The following is an 18,117-nucleotide window of genomic DNA, read 5'->3' as shown; positions in this document are numbered from 1 at the left end:
TTGCCCTCTGCGCCAGATCCTCGCGCGCACTCGCGCTGCCACATTAGCACTCAGTGCTCCAGGCTCCGTGCTCCCTCCGCCGCGCGGCCAAGCGGTCTCCATTTTGGGGGAGCTGCGGAAAGCCTCGGTCTTTAAGTCGCTGCCCCGCCCCTGCAGGGTTGAGGCCGCCTTGGCCTCGTTCACATCGTCCCTTCTGTGTCGCCCTCGTCCGCGGCCTGCGCACCCTCCGCTCCGGCCCTGGACTGACACATCGCTTTTGGGGTCGATGCACTGTGTCCAGCATTCGGCCTGAACTGATTAGGCACTTGCTGTATGCCGAGCCTGAGGCAGCCCCTGCCCGGGCGCTGGAGGCGGGAAGCATAGATCTGGGATTCCAAGGCGGGGGTGTGTCCCGCCGGTGATTGAGGGTTCGCGGGGACAGGAGTTGAGGGGCAGGGAGGAAAGGGTTTCCGGGTAGAATGGGGGCGCGGTACGTTCTTAGGAGCAAAGTCGGGGGACACTAGCAGGCCTGAATCCCTGCTTGTTCAAGGGGATCGCGTGGATTTCTGTGCATAGAAACCACGCCCCACCCGACTAGTTCTCGCATGCGCTGCCCCACGCTCTTGCCACTGCCTTCGACTCTAGTAAATTGAAAGCGAAGAGCTTGAGCAGCTGGCTCGTTGGTCTAGGGGTATGATTCTCGGTTTGGGTCCGAGAGGTCCCGGGTTCAAATCCCGGACGAGCCCCTCTTTTCTTAACTTCTTTTATCTGCTTGGCACACGTAACTTGGCGTTCTACAGTCCTAATGAACGCGAAATGGGACCTGGCACAATTCGAAGAGGTCGCATCGACGATTGAAAACGAGGGAGCGGTTTTGCCCACTGGTTGCTATCTAAAGAATTCTTCCAGTTCGGTAAGTGCTGTTATTTAGGGTACTGAGATGAGGGAAAAGGAAGGGAAAGAAAATAAGGGCTCGTCCGGGATTTGAACCCGGGACCTCTCGCACCCTAAGCGAGAATCATACCCCTAGACCAACGAGCCACCGTTCGTAAAGCATTTTGTTTCACTTTGTAAGTAGAATAGGAGGCGCCCTAGAGCCTGCGCATTTGCGTCCCAGCGGAACAGGACCCACGCAATGGCCTGTGCACTTTGGTCTCGCCTCCGGTATCCGATCCTGTATCCGCACAGTGGGACCCCGAGACTCGCTCTGTCGCCCGCGAGCCCTGGATCTGGACGCAGGGAGAACGCAGCCAGTCCGCGCTGCAGCGGGGAAACGTGCCTTTCTGCAGACACAGGGACCACGAGTTTACACTGGACCTGGGAGCTGGGGCGGGAACGCGGAGAACTGCAGACCGGGAGCTGGGGGCGGTGGACTGGGATCCCGGGCAGGAGAATTCTCCCTGAATCATGTGTGGAGTTCCCTAACGCGCCTGCGTTCCAAACATCACCTCACCATCATCATCGTCATTATGATTGCGCAGCTTGGGTAATCCTGGGTTCCTGGATGTCTAGCTTTGTGGGAGGGTAACTAACATTGCGAGGCTTTGGCCTGACTTTTCAGTCAGGGCTGGGTCAGATGTGCAATTTCTTGGTTTAGCTACCTAATCCCGGGCTGAACCCACCGACTCGGGTTCACCGAATGGGCCTCCCAACATGTGGGGCGCCAGGCACGGTTTCCCGTGCTTGGCCTCTGCGTCCACGGTCCATGGGTTCTAGGCTCCCGGAGAAGCCTCTGTGGGAAACAGGGGTGCCAGACCCACTCCGAGAAACAGGTTCCATGGAGCCCTTCCACCTTGTGGCTCAGTGTCCTTGGGACATGTAGCCAATGTGTTTGGCATGCCTCCCTGGTGAAAAAGGGGTCACAAGGTCTGCCTTCTTGCCTGCCAGAGAGAACTGGGAGCTCCCCACCACCGCCCCCTGTCTCCCGTAGGAGAGCGGAAGGTAGTGGCTGTGCTGGCCTCCATCACAATGCTAGCAGCGGTGCAGATCCAGCGGTGCAGATCAGTCCAGCCAATTTCCGTTGTGCTCTCTGTCGCTCTCTCTCTCGCTCTGGCTCTCTCTTCCTCCCCACCCCTTTCCACCCCACACACACCCTGACTTCAAGATGAGGAAACTGAGACTGTGAAGCCCTGGAGGGACTTTTGCCCAGTGGCCCTTTTCCAAATTCCTTTCAGCTGTGTCCTGCGCCTTCAGGAGCTGGCTGGAGCCTCACGTTTCCTTATTCCCAGGTCTGAGGATGTGTGGGCAGGAAGAAATACCTTCAGTCGGTCGCTGGAAGCGTTTGTAAAGCTTCTTTCACTCCACAACACACTTCCACTGGCGCCTGCTCTGCCCCACCCGCGGGCTGGGGCCTGGGGACACTGATGAGTCAAGCCTGCCTCCTGAACCCCCTGCCCAGTGGTGGCCACACTGGCTGCACCCTCTGCCTAGCCCAGGGCTGTGGGCTGGTCTGCAAGGAGCTCAGTCTGGGCCCTGGCGGACTGTGGTTACTGCTAAACAAGGCTGTGGCCTGGACACACACCCAGGACCTTACATCCTCTGCCTAGGCCTTCTGTGCCTCCAGACAGGCCTTCCCCAGGGACAGTCCCACAGCCACAGTGTCTTCAAACTCTGCGGTGGCTCCCCAGGCCCTGGGAGCAATGGCTGAACTCTTTACCTGCCACCTGGACTCTCTGAGGCCTGACCCCTCCCCACTCACCTCTCCTCAGGCCCTCCTCACTCCATGAACACTCCAGTCATGGCTCCATTGGAAGCTGCTCATTCCAGCTGGGGCTGCCCCCAGCTTCCTGCACATTCCAGGCCTTGCAGTTTCTGCACCACCACCTCCGCCTCCAGGCAGACACCCCTCCAAGTGCCCCCAACCCCTGCACTCCCTCTCGCTTGGATGCCTGACCCCTGCACACATCTGTGTCTCCACCCACAAGAGTGTGAGGGAGGGTTCTCTGAGGAGTGGCCATGTCAGCACAGGGCCCGATGCAGATGACCTGTAAAGCGTTTGTTGAATGAGTGGTATTTTGTCTTTCTGTAAAAGCCGAAGCCAAAAAAAGACACCATCACAGCTCAAAGCCTGGTGTGAGTCAGAGGTTCAAGGCTTGCTTGCTCCCTCCATTGGCACAAAATGCCTGTCAGCCAAGAAACTTCTTAGGGAAGTGGTGGGATTCTCTGGTCCCTCTGCCAGCGCTGGGACCCTTGGAGATGACCTCACTGGACAGGGGAGTGGCAGGGCAGGAAGGGCTCTGATAAGTGAGAAGTTGACTTTCCAACCGGAAGGGCTCTGGCTAAGAGGCCTGCGTGAAGCAAGTAGGCTCAAGAATGTCAGGGAGGCGAGGCACAGGGTGGCTCACGCCTGTAATCCCAGCACTTTGGGAGGCCAAGGTGGGCAGATCACTTGAGGTCAGGAGTTCAAGACCAGCCTGGCCAATATGGCAAAACCCCATCTCTACTAAAACTACAAAATTAGCCAGGTGTGATGGCATGCCTGTAATCCCAGCTACTTGGGAGGCTGAAGCATGAGAATCACTTGAACCCGGGAGGCAGAGATCACGCCACTGCACTCCAGCCAGCCTGGGTGACAGAGTGAGACCCTGCCTCAAAAAAAAAAAAAAAAAGAAAAAGAAAAAGAAAAAAAAAAGAATGTCAGGTCACAGAGGCCAGAGTATGCAGGACCACCCTAGGGGAGCAGGGGGGCTGCATGTGCCTCTCCCCAGAGTTTACTGAAAGGAAACCGGTGTGTGTGTTGGGGGAGGGGGCTTGGGGTCAAGGAGAGGGGGCGGGCTGTCTGCCTGCTGAGCCAGGAGTTGGGATATTGGCACCATCAGCCCTGAAGACCACTCCTCCAGGCATCTCTGGGCTGCTGAGGGATCCCTGAGTAGATGGTGTGATCTAAATATTTAGGCCCCCTCGCTCTTCTCTTTCTACTCTGGGAGGACCCAAGCCTCCACAGATGCAGGGCTATGATGGGTACCATGTGCTTGACAGCGCTGGAGAAGAGGCCTGGACCTGGCCAAGCAGGGGACCTTGGAGCAGAGGGGAAGGGGCAGGGAGACAGGGAGGAGGGGAGAGGGTGCTCTTCCTCCACACACACCCTTATTTATACTGTTCTTCCTGCAGGCAGCCCCGCATGGGGGCAAGGGGTGACACACAGAGAGAGAAGGGTCCACGGATTCCCAAGGTGCCCCGGATCCAGGGTGCTGAGATGCAAAGAGGAGAGGGTGAGTGGGGTGGAATGGAAGGAGGGAAAGAGCTGGAGCTAAGGTGAGGGCAGGGTGGGGCCAGGGGAGAATGAAAACCCAGCCTGTTGGTGGTTTCTTCTTTTTTTTTTTTAAGAGCCACAAGCTGAGATCAAAGGTGATATTTTTACAGCAACTGAAATAGAAAACCACTGGGCACACAGTGGGAGGTGAGCAGCCGGCACACAGGCCCCTCTCTGCAGCCTGTGGCCACAGCAAGCACGCCGCCCTCTGCCATGGGGTGTGGGGGACAGTGTGGTGGGGATCTTCCCAATTCAGGTTCAAAGAAGATGTGAAGGGGATGAGCCACAACCCTTGGTGCTGAGAGAGGAGAGAGAGAGCCATGAAGGATCACTAGTCCAACATCCTTTCTGTTCTGTGCACCCACTCACCTGCTCACTCACCGAATCATGTGTGGAACTAGCTGGCCTCCGCATACCAGGAGCCATACTCAGGCCCACCAGAGCAGTGGTTCTCTGAGTGTGGGCCCCACACCAGCAGCGTCAGCATGACCTGGAACATGCTAGAAATGCACATTCTCAGGCCCCAACCCAGACGTACTGCTCCAGAAACTCTGGGGTGGGCCCAGCCCTCAGGGTTTTAACAAACTCTCCAGATGACTCTGCACACTCAGTTGGAGAATCACTGTGCTGCATGACTTCAGTTTCCACATTGCTGCTTTGGGGAAAATAACACGTGTCTCACAAGGTTGAGCCCAGTATTAGCTAACACATGTGCTAGATGCGCCACCTGTGCCAGATATCCTTCTAATCCCTTTATAACACACCTAACTCCTCACCGACTCTGAGATAGGAACTAATATTATCTTCATTTATTTCCTGAGATGAGGAAATGCAGGCACAGAGAGGCACAGTAACTTGGCCAGGGTCACACAGCTAGTAGGCAACAGAGCTTTGGAATCTACGGTTTTTAAAGCTCCCCAACAAAAAGCCTCCAGCAGTGAGTCTGGCTCCCAGAATGTGTTCTGGGCATGGTTGAGAATGTGATGATGGCAGTTAGCATTACCTCACCTGAACTTGCGATGATGATCCCCGTTTTGTAGATGTGAAATCTGCTGCCTTGTCAAGATCAGGGAGTGAGTCAGCTGCAGAGGCAGCCTGAGGGTCTGAAACCCATGTGGCCACAGGCCCTCACCATTCACAAAGCTTGGAGATCACAATATAGCATTCTGGTCTTCTAGAGACATCCCAGCGTGTTGCAGGTGGAATGTGGGCTCTGACAGAGGTGGGATGGAACCCTAGTTTGGCCACTCAGGGGCTGTGTAACCTTGAGCAAATCATCTCCCCTCTCTGAGCCTCCGTTTCCTCCTGTGAAGGGCTTGGTGACAGTTCTTACTTTGTAGGGTTCCTGTGAGGGCTGGAGAAGATGACGTTTGTGCCCAGCCCAGAGCGTGCATGATTGGGTATCAGAAAGCAACTTGTCCCTCTCTCTTCCCCCTTCCTGCTGCCACCTTGGTGGAAACACCAGCTTAGGACCCAGAAAAGTCCTGGGAGAAGAAGAACTAAGTTCCCAAGTGATGGAAATGCATTTGTCCTCCAGTTTGTCTGTCCTTTTCCAGATCTTGAAACAGCTGCCCTAGCTGGGGTTTGGGGGGTTAAACACTGGCACCTGCTGTGCCTAGTGCAAGTCAGGAGTGGGGTAACCTGTGAAGGGAGGGGAGGTGTCCTCTCTGAGCCATATCCACTGGCCAGACATCCTCAATCAGCCAAAGCATCTGAGCATCCGCCTGCTGCAAGACTGAGTCTGGCCCCGGCATCTGAAGCTCATTAGCGGCCTGCTCCCCAGGGGCTGACCCTGCTTGGCGAGAATTATCCCAGACAGAGCCGCAGAGCAAAGACCAGGTGAGGTGTAGCCGTGAGGGGGTGGGGGGACGTATGGTCTCCCAGAGGCTCTGGGGGCCCCCAGAGAGCAGAGGAGGCTGGAGAAACAGCCACAGACTCACGGGCTGTGCAAAGGGCAGCTTCCTCTTTGGGCCTCAGTTCCCTGACATGTGCATCCCTGGAGGAGGGGCAAGCAAGGCACTCACTGGAGGTCTTCCAGCCCTGACATTCAGGGGTCCCAACCCGACCTCTAATTCCTGGCCTTTGAGGTCCAGCCCAGTGCTGGTGGGAAGCGAGGGATGGGTGGCGGGAGCTAGGGATAATTCAGGGATGGGAAGCCATGGATTCCTCAGGCCTGGAGATCGGGGAAGACCAGAAAGTGACACCACAGCTCAGAACAGGAAGCTAGGTGCTCCCTCAGTGCCCATGAGTGACAGAGATTGTGGTGTGGGTCACAGGCAAGAAAGTGGGTGTGAGCCGAGCCTGCCTTCCGAAGACGGGGGCCCGCCGGGCAGATGGGCCAGGATCGAGTTCTTCTCCCTCTCTGCACTTGCGCCTCCACCCTGCTGTCCAGTTAGGGCACAGCTAACTTTCACTGAGCAGTTTTTATTGTCCACTGCTTTTATGCCAGGCGCTGTGCCACGCACTGCACATGTATTGAAATAATTTAGCCCTTTCACTGGGCAGCAGGTCTCAGCCTGGAGTCCAGCCCTCACCTGGCAGCTTCTGACATTGACCTTTCTCCAGACACCTAGAGAGGTCTGACAGGCTGGCCCTAACCATGTCACTCAAGATGATGCCTCCTCTGACACTGGGCACCCTACCCTTCTACTGACAGGAATGATCTTGTCCCCTTCTCAGTCTCCTTCCCTCCTGGGAGCCAGGGCTCTGGGATCTGAGGAAAGGGGCAAGGAATGCTAGTCGAGAGGTGCTTCATGCAGACCTTGGTGAAGCCTGAAGAATGATCTCCACCCATGCAGGGGGCTCTCTGTGGGGACTGGGACAGGCTTGGGTCTCAGACAATCTCCCTGACCTTCCAGACAGCACTGGACCTACACACAGCCACAGTGGGCTTCTCCGAACCTTGGCTTTTCTCGGGACCTCATGACTTGGTTGCTGCATTCTTTCTTTAGACAGGTTAACATCATGAATAGGCCGGATGGCTGTTTCCTGAGCCAGGGAGCCCTGTGATTCATTTACCTCTCACAGGGCAACATTACTGGCATTTCTAAGAAAGGCCCAGAGGGACGGGGGGATCTCACCAAATTCACACAGCCTGTCAGAGCTGAGACAATCCTGGATGCCCAGACCCTGCCTAATTAAACAGTTTATCCCTTTCAAATATGAAATGTTGATTATATAACCATAGAAGAATTATAACATATAGATAAGCAAAAGTCAAAACAAATATGCTTTTCGTTTTTCAGAGAAACTTCCACTGCTCTTCCCCATCCCCCCCACCTCCCCAAACCACCCTCCCCGCAGCCCCAGACATAATCAATATCTCTCCTCCATTTGCCAACAGCTGCTCCCTAAGGAGTACGCCTTGACAGCAGATCCTGGAAGACAGCCTTAGACCGGATTCTGGAAAGGCCTGGAGTCTCTTCCGGAACAGCAGAGCTTCTGCCAAATGGAACTGTTTAAGTGCAGGATCTTGTAGAAATTACTCCCAGCCAGGAATCTAGAGACTGCGTCCAGCACTGTCTGGGCTGTGGATTGGCTGCGTGACCTTGGACCAGTCCCTGCTCCTTTCTGAGCCTTGGTGTCTTCAACTGTAAAATGAAGACTTAGACTTGATCAAGTGGCTTCCTTACAGCCGTTCTCAGACTGCCAACTTCTCTTGGGCAAGAGCCATGCCTTCTCCTCTCTAGCAAACCATAGAATTTAGAATCAGAGGACAGGGTTCAACACAAAGTCCATCACTTGGAGCCGGACTGTGTATGTGACCGTGGGCAGAGCACCACACTACTCTGACCCTCTGCTCCCCACGGAAAGACACAGACCACAGTGCTCGCCCTGTGGTCTGCCACAGATCCTGTGAGTGGTGGATGTCGAAGACCTTTGGACAATAGAGCGAGGTGCTCCACTGGGCTATCAGCCTGCCCCCTGCCTGCCCAGTGCCTGGCTCCATCCTGGCTCTGGAGATCTGGGCCCAGGCTTGTCGATGGAGCCACCATCTGCCCGTGGTGCTTACAGAGCTCTAGAAACAGGAGTGGGGACCCTGTGCCCAGCCTGCCATATAAAGTGTCAGTAACGCTGCCCAGAGGCCTCGGGGCCCGTGACATCATGGACAGCAGTTTCCACATTGGAGCTCACAGAGCTAAGTCCATTTGAAAAAATAGCACTGCCTTTTTTCTTCCTTTCTTTTTCCATTTTGGCTAAGGCATGGAAAGTGAAAGCTGCTGAATTACTGCAGGAAGAAGTAAAGGCTGGATTCTGAAAGTGGCTTTGGTTTCTGGGCCCTAAAATCAATGGCAGAACCTGGAAGCCTAGCCCCTGCTTCCTCATGCCCACCTTGCTCTTGCTCCAGGCTCCCCTGACAGGACCAAGGTCAAGGAAGAGCATAGCCTGCCTCTAGCTCCCAGATGGACCTCATCTTGCCATCTAAAAAACAGGCATGATAGCTGTTCCCCTGATCATTGCTGGTAAGAATCAAATGCAACGATAGCCATCCCATCCATCCATCCATCCATCCGTCCATCCATCCATCCATTCAGTGTTTACAAAACACCTTCTATATAGCAGGCACTATTCTAGGAGCTGGGGTAGAGCAGAAAGCAAAGCAGACAAAACCTCTGCCTGCATGGAGCTGCCGTGGTGGGGAAGACAATCACCAGGTAAAGAAGGAAAGGATGCAGGACGCACTATGGAGGAAACCACCATGGGTGGGGGTGGGGGGATAGAGAGTGCCAGTGGGGAGGCACAGGGTCTATTTGCAGTGATTTTTGTTTTTTAGGATTTGGGGGTTTTTTTGGGTTTTTTTTTGAGACAGGATCTCTCTCCGTCACCCAGGCTAGGGTGCAGTGCTGCGATCATGGCTCACAGCAGCCTCAACCTTCTGGGCTCAAGCAATCCTCCTATCTCGGCCTCCCAAAGTGCTGAAATTACAGGTATGAGCCTCTCCGCCCAGCCTGTTGGCAGTTTTAAACAGGGTGGTCAGGGCAGGCCTCACTGAGAAGGGGGCCTTTGAGAGGATGCTGGAGAGGTGAGGAGGAAGCCCAGGGTCATCTGGGGGAAGGGTGTTCCCAGCCCTGGAAGGACGCTGGCTTCGAAGAAGCAAGGCACAGGGTGGAAATGTTCCCTCCATGTGTCTCCTGCTCCTCACAACCCTCGGCTCCATTCTGGGAACGGCACGCTCTGGACTTTAAGGGCACAGTTACAGATGGTACGGTCACTTCTTACCCTGGAGAGGCCTTTGCCCACCCCCTCTTGCATGTCAGGCCCCAGAGTATGCTGAGTGTGCCGGAGAGAACTCAGACCTGTGGCCTTACTGTAGCAGGTGGGCATCAGGAGGCCCGGGCTCTAGCCTGGCTCTGCCATTGGCGATGTGACATTAATAAGGCACTGCCCCTCCCTGGGCCTCAGTTTCTCTGTTTTTAAAATGCGGTAATTGGTGGTTGCCAAGGGCTGAGGGAAGGGGACAGGGGGACATGACTGCTACTAGGTATGTGGTTTCCTATGCGGTGATGACAATGTTCTGGGATTTGGTAGTAAGATGATTGCACAACTTTGTGAATATGCTAAAGTGAATTGTACACTTAAAAACCTTAAAGAAAAAGATGGTGGTTGGATAAGATGACCTGTAAAGGAAGGAACATTAATTTTTTGTGTGCCTACAACACCCCAGGGTCTGGATTCAGCACTTGCATATCTCATGACCTCTAGGGTTCCTTCCTGTTCTGACTTTCTGTGACCCACCATGGTGATATTCAATGTTGCAGTCACTCATCAAGCTCAGCCTAAGCTTGATTCAGGTCCACAGCTAGGCTGGGGAAGAGAAGGGAGTACAGTCCCTTCCTGAAGGGGCTCAATGTCTGTGGAAGAAATCAGAAGTATGAATTGTGCAAGAGGTTTTTTTGTTTTTTTAGGACTAGCTCCTTCCTTTCCTTTCTTTATATAGGAAAAAACAAAACAAAACAAAAATACCAGGGTGGGCCAGGCGCGGTGGCTCACGCTTGTAATCCCAGCACTTTGGGATGCCAAGGCGGGCAGATCACCCGAGGTCAGGAGTTCAAGACCAGTCTGGCCGACATGGTGAAACCCTGTCTCTACTAAAAATACAAAAATTAGTTGGGCGTGGTGGTAGGCACCTGTAATCCCAGCTACTAGGGAGGCTGAGGCAGGAGAGTTGCTGGAACTGGGGTGGCAGAGGTGGCAGTGAGCCGAGATCATGCCAGTGTACTCCAGCCTGGGCAACAGAGGGAGACTCCATCTCAAAAAAAAAAAAAAAAATAATAATAATAATAATAATAAAAGAAAAGAAAAAAGTTCCCAGGGTGGGCACACACCTCTGTGGCAGTGCATGGGGCCTGGGGGTTGGTTTATTCGTGTGTGCTTCGGGGCCTTTGGGCTGGGTGAGCAGGATGCAGCAGTGGACAAGCCAGACCCAGTCTGCCCTTAGGGAGTGAGACAGACTTTGAAACAATCAAGCACACAATTAAGAATTTATTTCATTATTGCTATCAGTGTCACAAAGGGAAAGCTCACAGTGTCTTGAATAGCTTGAGAGAACACTGGCTCTGCTGGAGGAGCTTTGAGGGTGTTGTAGGAACGATGAAGGGGTATGGAGAGGTGTGGAGGTGACACAGACAGGTATTCCAGATAATGTGGAAGCCCCAAGGGTCGGCTGAGGCCTGGCAGTGAAGGCAGAGGGCAGAGAGCCTGGAGGCTGCCCCAGAAACAAGCCAGGCCTGGCCAAGCAGGACCTTAGAAGTTAGGCCCATACATACCCATGTACGCCTGTTGTCCCCTCACACTTTTAATTGTCCCAGATGAAACAGTAAACTATACAGCCACCCTACTTGCAGGCCACGTGAAGGGGTTTGTCCTAAGAACAACCCGCATTCCAGGAAGGCCTGGTCATCGCTGCCTGCATCCTGGCCTCTGGGCCTGCCGCTCTGCACGGCCAGCAGCAAGGGCCTGCCAGCCCGGCGGCCACAGCGGTTACTTTAGCCAGATGATGGGCCTGCTTGGCAGCTCCTGGCCATCCGACCCTGCTGTCCTTTTCCCAGGCAGACCCTGCTCCCCCCCATGCCAGTTTCCCCTACTAGTATCTTGAGGTGAGAGCTTTTCCACCATGTCTCAGGCCAAGCATGGTTGTTGGCTCCAGGTTCGGTGAGCCGGTTTCCGGTCGTCCCCGCCCTCGGCTGCTCCCTGAGGACCTGTTCCAGGCCTCGGCCGGGCCAGGGCCTCATGCTCTTTCCACTCTTGTTTTTCATTTCTGCCTCTCTTGATTGTCCTCTGTGTGACTGTCCCTCTGCTGGGCCTCCCTGTATCTCACCCCCCTCCTCTTTCTCGCTCTTCTCTAGGGTAACTTGGCATTATAGAAAAGCATGTGCTTCAGGACAGATGGAACTGGGTTCAAATCCCAGCCCTGTCACCTGCTGGCTGGGTGAGCTTGGGCAAATGTGTCCTCCCATCTGACTCAGGCTCCTGTCATGTGGAATGGGAATGAACCTCATAACTCTTGTTTCTCTGGGTGGTTGGGAGCTGAGATGAAGTCCACAAAGTGCCTTCTGGCAAACAGGAGGTGCCCAACAAACAAGCTTCCTCTTACCTTCCTCAGGCACTATCTTCTTGACCTGCACATCTCACTTACTCACACACAAAACAAGAAACAGAAGCCCCCAGCTGGCCCCTAACTACCTCCCAGCCCTAGACTTGACATCACCAACAGCATCCCTGCAGCATGCTCACGGCCACCCCACCACGGGGGTGAGGGAGGCTCATACCTGGAGGGCCTGGCTATAGTATGAGGCTCTCCAGGGGGACGTGGGAGGTGTCTTCTGAGCTGTGACTCAGGTGCCAGAGTCTTGTTTTTTCACCACATGCAGGACAGGAGAGGCAACCTGTCAACACCACCTCTGGCCTGCAGACTCCTCACTGTGTCCCCATGTCACATCCCTGCACTTTCCAGCCTCCAGCTCTTACCAGTGCCCTTGGCCCCATCTGGAATACCCTTCTTCTCCCCGCTGTGCCCCGGCCCCAAGCCTAGGCCTCACACCAGCTCTGGGGCTTAGACATGATAGAGGAGGAAACTGAGGCTCAGGGGCATTCTGATGTTTGTGTTTTTTATGAGAATGTGTTCTGTGTGATATATTGTGTCACTTCTTAAAAGGCAAAATGAAACAGGTTGTCTGGGTTACAGTGGATCTGGAATGGAAACAAAGGTCTGCAGGACTCCAAATTTCTCATTCATCCTTTTCCCTCTGCCACACCCCTTACATGGTGGTGACTACATGGACCCTACTGTAACTTACTTCCTAGATGTCACTTAACAAGCAATTGTGTCAATAAACCCGCACATCTATGGCCATTGACTTTTATTTTTCTTTAAAGAAGCAGGGTCTTGTTCTGTTGCCCAGGCTGGATGCAATGGCACGATCACCGCTCACTGCAATGTCAATCTCCTGGGCTCAAGTGATCCTCCTGCTTCAGCCTCTCTAGTGGTTGGAACCACAGGTGCACACACCACATTCAGCTAATTTTCTTTTTTTAAATTTTGTAGAGACAGGGGTCTCATTATGTTGCCCAGGCTGGTTTCAGACCCCCTAATCTCAAGCGATCTTGGCCTCCCAAATTGCTGGGATTACTGTGTGATATATTGTGACCATGCCTAGCCTGGTCAATTGATTTTTGACAAGAGTGCCAAGACATCCAGTGGAGAAATAATAGGTGTTTTGTTTTTTTTTTTAAACAAGTGATGCTGTTCCAGCTAAAACTAGAAAATCCTTACGAGAAAACATAGATGTAAATCCTTGTGACCTTGAAGTAAACAATGGTTTTTTCTACATGGTGCCAAAAGCACAAGCAACCGAATGAAAAAATAGAGAAACTGAACTTCATCAAAATTTAAAATGTTGTGTTTCAAAGGATATTATCAAGAAAGTGAACAACCCACAGAATGGGAGGAAATACTTGCACATGAAGTATTCTAGTAACTGGAATACATAAAGAACTCTTTGCAACTCAACAAGAAAAGGACAAATAACTTAATTTTTAAGTGGGCAAAATATTTGAACAGGTATTTCTCCAAAGAAGATATACAAATAGCCAATAAGCACTTAAAAAGATACTCCACACCATTAGTCACTGGGGAAATGCAAATCAAAACCACCATGTGATATGCCATTCACACTTACCAGGATGGTTATAATAAAAAATACCAAATTAACAAGTGTTGTCAAGAACATGGAAAAAATGGAACTCTCATAATGTAAAATAGGACAGCCACAGCTGGGCACAGTGGCTCATGGCTGTAATCCCAGCACTTTGGGAGGCTGAGGCGGGTGGATCACGTAAGGCCAGGGGTTTGAGACCAGCCTGGCCAACATGGTGAAACCTCGTCTCTACTAAAAATACAACAAATTGAGCCAGGTGCAGTGGCTCATGCCTGTAATCCCAGCACTTTGGGAGGCCAAGGCAGGCAGGTCACGTGAGGTCAGGGGTTTGAGACCAGTCTGGCCAACATGGCGAAACCCAGTCTCTACTAAAAATACAAAAAAAGTTAGCTGGGCATGGTGGCAGGCACCTGTAATCCCAGCTACTCAGGAGGCTGAGGTAGGAGAATCGCTCAAACCCGGGAGTTGGATGTTGCAGTGAGTCAAGATCGCGCCATTGCACTCCAGTCTGGGCAACAGAGTGAGACTCTGTCTCAAAACGAAAACAAAAAACAAAACAAAAACCAAAAAAATTTATCCAGGCATTGTGGCAGGTACCTGTAATCCCAACTACTTGGGAGGCTGAGGCAGGAGAATCGCTTGAACCCAGGAGGCAGAAGTTGCAGTGAGCCGAGATTGTGCCATTGCACTTCAGCCTGGGCAACAAGAGTGAAACTCCGTCTCAAAAAAAAAAAAAAAAAAAAAAAAATACAGCCACTACAGAGAACAGCTTGACAGTTCCCTTAAAGTCATATAGTTACCATATGATCCAGCAGTTCCATCCCTAGGTACATATACAAGAGAACTGAAAGCATGTATTTCAGACAAACACTTGGCACGTGAATGTTCATAGAAGCATTATTTGTAATAGCCAAAAAGTAGAAACAACCCAAATGTCCCTCAACTGATGAACGAGTCAACAAAATGTGGTATATCCATACAATAAAATATTAACCAACCATAAGAGGAAATGAAGGAGTTTGATGCATGCTACAACATAGATAAACGTGAAAATGAACTTGAACTGTCCAGAATAGGAAAATCCATAGAGACAAAAAGAATTAGCAGTTTCTAGGGGCTGGAGTGGTGGGTGGAATGAAAAGTGACTGCTAACGGGTATGGAATTGATTTTTGGGGTGATGGATGAAAATGTTCTGAAATTCGAAAGTAGTGATGGTTGCACAACTTTGTAAATATACTAAAAACCACTGAACGGTATGCTGTAACAGGGTGAATGTGTGGTATAGAAGTTATATCTCAAATATTTTTCCTTTCCAACTTATAGGTTCAAGCGGTATATGTACAGGTTTGTTACATGGGTAAATTGCATGTTATGGGAGTTTGGTGTATAGACAATTTTGTCACCCAGGTAATCAGCATAATATCAGTCTTTACCCTCCTTCCCCAATCCACCTTCAGATAGGCCCCCGTGTCTATTGTTCTCTTCGTGTCCATGTGTACTCAATGTTTAGCTCCCACGTAAAAGTGAGAACGTGCAGTATTTAGTTTCCTGTTTCTGCATTAATTCACGTAGGATTATGGCCTCCGGTTCCATCCATGTTGCTGCAAAGGCCATGATCTCATTTTTTGTAGCTGCATAGTTAGTATTCCATGGTGTATATGTACCACATTTTCTCTATCCAGTCCGCTGTTAATGAGCATCTAGATTGATTCCGTATCTTTGCTATTGTGAATAGGGCTGCAATGAACATATGTGTGCCTGTGTCTTTATGGTAGAATAATTTATATTCATCTGGGTATGTAACCATTAATGGGATTGCTGGGTCAAATGGTAGTTCTATTTAAGGTTTTTGAGACATCTCTAGACTGCTTCCACAGTGGCTGAACTAGTTTACATTCTCACTAGTGGTGCATACACATACTCTTTTCTCCACAACCTCACCAACATCTGTTGTTTTTGACTTTTTAATAATAGCCATTCTGACTGGTATGAGATGGTATCTTATTGTGGTTTTGTTTTGCATTTCTCTAATGATTAGTGATGTTGAACATTTTTCGTTGCTTTTTGGCCACATGTATGTCTTCTTTTAAGAGGCGTCTGTTCATGTCTTTTGCTCATTTTTTTAACTTAAAAATTGTTTTAATTATTACTTTTTAAAAATTGAGTTGCCCAGGCGGGTCTCAAACTCCTCAGCTCAAGTGATATCTCCTACCTTGGCCTCTCAAAGTGCTGGGATTAGAGGCATAAGCCACCATACCCAGCCTTTTGCTCATTTTTAAATGGGGTTGTTTTTTGCTTGTTGATCTGTTTGAGTTTCTTATAGCTTCTGGACATTAGACCTTTGTCAGATGCATAGTTTGCAAATATCAAGTTTTTTTTAAAGGTACTTGTGTGGATCTGGAGAGAATCTTGCAGAACGCTGAGCCCAATGTTCTCCCTCTCCTGCTTCAACACACCTCCATGCTAAAGACGGGAAACTATAGCCCAGAGAGGGGGAGGATCACACAGCATGTCTGAGACAGAGCAGGCTCTAGAACCTGTTGCCTATTGCCACCCCGCTGTTCCCTGACTAGACTGTTAGGTCTTGGAGAACAGAAACCTTTATTAATTTTGTACTCCCTGTAACAATAGCATAGGACTCAACACATTGTGGTGAAAATAGGATTGCTCTAATTGCAAGAGAGTAGATAGAGACCCTATTCTGATGATCCTAAGGAAACATGGATTCACTGGCCCCATAATTGGGAAGGACAGGCTCAGGGACTCAAATGGCACCCCATCTCCACCCCTCTACCTGTTTCTTCTTTTCCTTCTTCATTGTCCTTGTCTTCCTCACATGGCAGGGAATACAGGGTAGGAAGCTCTGGGGATCACGCCTTTGGAACTTGCATTCCAAGGTGGGGCTGACTCCTTTCTTCCAGAACCCATTCATGCATCACAGGGAAATAGCTCTATTTGGTCCAGTTGGGTCATATACTCTTCCTGGACCAATTATGTGGCTAGGAAGATGGAATTCTCCACAAGGCCAGGCCTTCTATCAGGGGACTGGGTTCTGTGCCTGAGAACCCCATCAGAACTTCATAAAGTTGGGGGATGGCAGGGAGGGGTATTGTTATCATTAGAAGTGAAAGAGAGGTTGGGCAGGCAAAAACTCAGCTGCCCCCTCCCGTAAGCACTCAGGCCATTGTGGGAATGATCCGCTAGCCAGGGGAAAAGGCAGTCATGGTGTTTGGATGCAGAGTGGCCTGGGGTTCAAGACCCAGCTTCTTCACTTTCTGGCTGTGTGCAGGTGGGTAAGGGACCTCCCAGAGCCTCATTTTTCTGGACTTCAAAGTGAAAACAATAATCCCAGCCTATAGAGTTGTAGATATTTGAGATAAGGGCAATGCAGTGATAGCCCAGAGCCTAGTGCATGGTAGGGGTTGTGCTCAGGTTGGTCATTGTCATTGTTATTGATGCTTTGGGTGGGTCGATATTTAGCTTCAAGTCAGAACCTGGGGATTCTGCGAAAATGCTTCAGACAGTGGGAGCTTGTCTAGGCCCAGACCCCTGCACCAGGGTTAAGGGGAATGGCAGTGAGAGAGATGACCCCTCCCGGGGAAGGATTATAGATGTCCTCTGTGCGGCATGAGAGGTGACTTGACCCCTAGGAGTCCTGAACTCAGGGTCAGCCCAGCACTGCCCCAACCTGCTGGTTGACCTTGGCCTGGTGACCTGCCATCTCTGAGCTCAATGATCCCTGAACCAGTGACAGCTCTGCATGCCTGCTCAGGATTCCTGCTCATCTAAGGCTGCTAGAAAGTCAACAGTGTCACCTCCCACACTCCCTGTTTTTTTAAAAGGGATCGAGCAGCTCTTACCACAGAGCTGAGCATCTGCCCTTCTCAAGGCCCTGTGCTGGGCTTGAGGACTCAGGTGACTCTGACCCAGCCTGCCCTCAGGGGCCTGCAGCCTGGCTAGGTGAATCAACATGGCGCCCTGAACAAGGATAGCTCAGGCACTGACTCCCTGTGTGACCTTGGGCAAGTCACCGCCTCCCCCTGGAGCTCTCGTTTTCCCATCTGTAAGAGAAGGGGTTAAACGTGAGGATGAGAGCCTACGCCCCAAAGAGGTGGATGGAGAGCCCACCCCCATACCTCAGCCTCAGCTTGGAGTCTAGTGACATCATCCACAACCCTCTCCCGTTTCCCTGACAACTGGGGTGCTAGCCGAGGTTCCCCAGTGGCCCAGACCGTCTGGATTTCCTTGCACATAACTATAGCTCGTCCACATTTTCACAATTAAATTGTCAGTTTGGGTTAAGTGTTGTCTGCTGATGGCTGTCAACCTCTCTCTGGCTCTCCTCACTCTTCACCCAGAGCAGGTAAGTGAGAACGTCCTGCCTGTCCCTCAGTGACATGGAAAGGGACTAGGATATGAGTGAGAGGCAGGAGAACTGGGTTCCAGGGTAGTTCTGCCATGCACTTGCTGTGTGATCTTGGGTAAGTCACTTGCCCTCTCTGGGCCTAGGTCTCCCCCATCTTAACAACAGAACTAATCACCTCTGCCCAGCCTCCCTCTCAAGCCAGTGGCGAGGCTCAAAGGAGCCCGCCCATAACTGTGGCAGGGCTTAGAAAACTGGAAAGCTCAGCTTGAGGTCTGGGATGGTTAATAAAATGAGCAAGCGGACCTTGAGAGGGACTTCTCTGAATCCCCACCAGACAGACAGGTAAGTCAGTTCCCCTCTG

At 51.5% G+C, this 18,117-nt stretch overlaps 1 protein-coding gene and 2 non-coding genes across 3 annotated transcripts in view; 2 read left to right on the top strand and 1 right to left on the bottom strand.

Moving 5' to 3' along the window:
* Window positions 1-604: 604 nt before the first annotated feature.
* WNT11 (Wnt family member 11) overlaps window positions 605-18,117 on the top strand; it is a 49,438-nt gene continuing 31,925 nt past the window's right edge. The window contains exons 1-2 of the mRNA XM_001086955.5: window positions 605-892; window positions 7,575-8,694. The gene's annotated coding sequence lies outside the window, so the exon portion shown is untranslated. The remainder of the gene's footprint in view (window positions 893-7,574; window positions 8,695-18,117) is intronic.
* TRNAP-UGG (transfer RNA proline (anticodon UGG)) lies at window positions 654-725 on the top strand. The gene has a single exon. It is a non-coding gene; the product is annotated as a tRNA-Pro (tRNA).
* Window positions 949-1,020, bottom strand: TRNAP-AGG (transfer RNA proline (anticodon AGG)). The gene has a single exon. It is a non-coding gene; the product is annotated as a tRNA-Pro (tRNA).

This window comes from Macaca mulatta, chromosome 14 (genome assembly GCF_049350105.2).
Source record: "Macaca mulatta isolate MMU2019108-1 chromosome 14, T2T-MMU8v2.0, whole genome shotgun sequence".
Lineage (NCBI taxonomy): Eukaryota > Metazoa > Chordata > Mammalia > Primates > Cercopithecidae > Macaca > Macaca mulatta.
The sequence above is the reverse complement of the archived record's forward strand: the minus strand, read 5'-3'. Positions and strand labels throughout refer to the sequence as shown.